Below are 1,495 nucleotides of genomic sequence, written 5' to 3'. Positions count from 1 at the left end.
CAGAACGTTCTCCACGGTGTCCCAGACTCTGTCACGTCTGTCACATGTTCTCAGTGTGAACCTGCTTTCATCTGTGAAGAGCACAGGGCGCCAGTGGCGAATTTGCCAATCTTGGTGTTCTCTGGCAAATGCCAAACGTCCTGCACGGGTTGGGCTGTAAGCACAACCCCCACCTGTGGACGTCGGGTCCTCATACACCCTCATGGAGTCTGTTTCTGACCGTTTTGAGCAGACACATGCACATTTGTGGCCTGCTGGAGGTCATTTGCAGGGCTCTGGCAGTGCTCCTCCTGCTCCATGGGCCTGTCTCCTGGTAGCGCCTCCATGCCTGAACACTACGCTGACAGACACAGCAAACCTTCTTGCCACAGCTCGCATTGATGTGCCATCCTGGATGAGCTGCACTACCTGAGCCACTTGTGTGGGTTGTAGGACTCCGTCTCATGCTACCACTAGAGTGAAAGCACCGCCAGCACAAAAGTGATCAAAACATCAGCCAGGAAGATAGGAACTGAGAAGTGGTCTGTGGTCACCACCTGCAGAACCACTCCTTTATTGGGGGTGTCTTGCTAATCACCTATAATTTCCACCTGTTGTCTATTCCATTTGCACAACAGCATGTGAAATGTATTGTCAATCAGTGTTGCTTCCTAAGTGGACAGTTTGATTTCACAGAAGTGTGATTGACTTGGAGTTACATTGTGTTGTTTAAGTGTTCCCTTTATTTTTTTGAGCAGTGTATATATACAAAAAAGTGTGTTTTGTCTTATATTTAAATTGTTGACAGCCAGTAGACGCCGTAATTACATTGGAGAAGGCGACACATTTAAGTAGCGATGCATTTAAGATGATTATGTTGTGCAATGGAAGTTGTTTTCTGTTGGTTGGGAGCTAACTTGTCCAACAAAAATATAGGATATATTTGTTGTCTTAAGGGTGAAGGTGTTACAGGCTTTGGTTTTTCCATGTATGTTTTGAGGTTAGACTTTAGCACGTATAGCTCGTTAGCATGAAGAGCGCACCGAATGGTGTCACCTCATTAGTCAATATGTGTTACACCTGTGCCATCTTGTTAGTGGGAAGGTGTTTCACCTGTGCTGGTTGCCATCTTGTTAGTGGGAAGGTGTTTCACCTGTGCTGGTTGCCATCTTGTTAGTGGGAAGATGTTTCACCTGTGCTGGCCCAGGTGCTATTTAAGAGTGGCTGGCCCAGTGCTCTTTTTGTGTTAAGAGATGTGGAGGGTCAACACCTCTAGTTGGCGCTCCCTATTTGATTTCTAGAAAAATATTCCTTTGTCTGATTTTGTTTTGCTCGACCTTTGTGGTTTGCTTCCTGTCTTTGGGTTTGGTGTTGGATTATATTTTGTTTACCTTGGGCAAATGTAGTGGGCGCTCATGGTGGGTGTCTTTTAGGGCCCAGTTTTTGATAGTCAACTTGCAGTGTCCACCCCTTTGAGTGTCTTTAAGAACCCCTCCTAAAACCCCACCTGTTTTGT

Source organism: Salvelinus sp. IW2-2015, unplaced genomic scaffold, assembly GCF_002910315.2.
Source record: "Salvelinus sp. IW2-2015 unplaced genomic scaffold, ASM291031v2 Un_scaffold2299, whole genome shotgun sequence".
NCBI lineage: Eukaryota > Metazoa > Chordata > Actinopteri > Salmoniformes > Salmonidae > Salvelinus > Salvelinus sp. IW2-2015.
The sequence above is the reverse complement of the archived record's forward strand: the minus strand, read 5'-3'. Positions refer to the sequence as shown.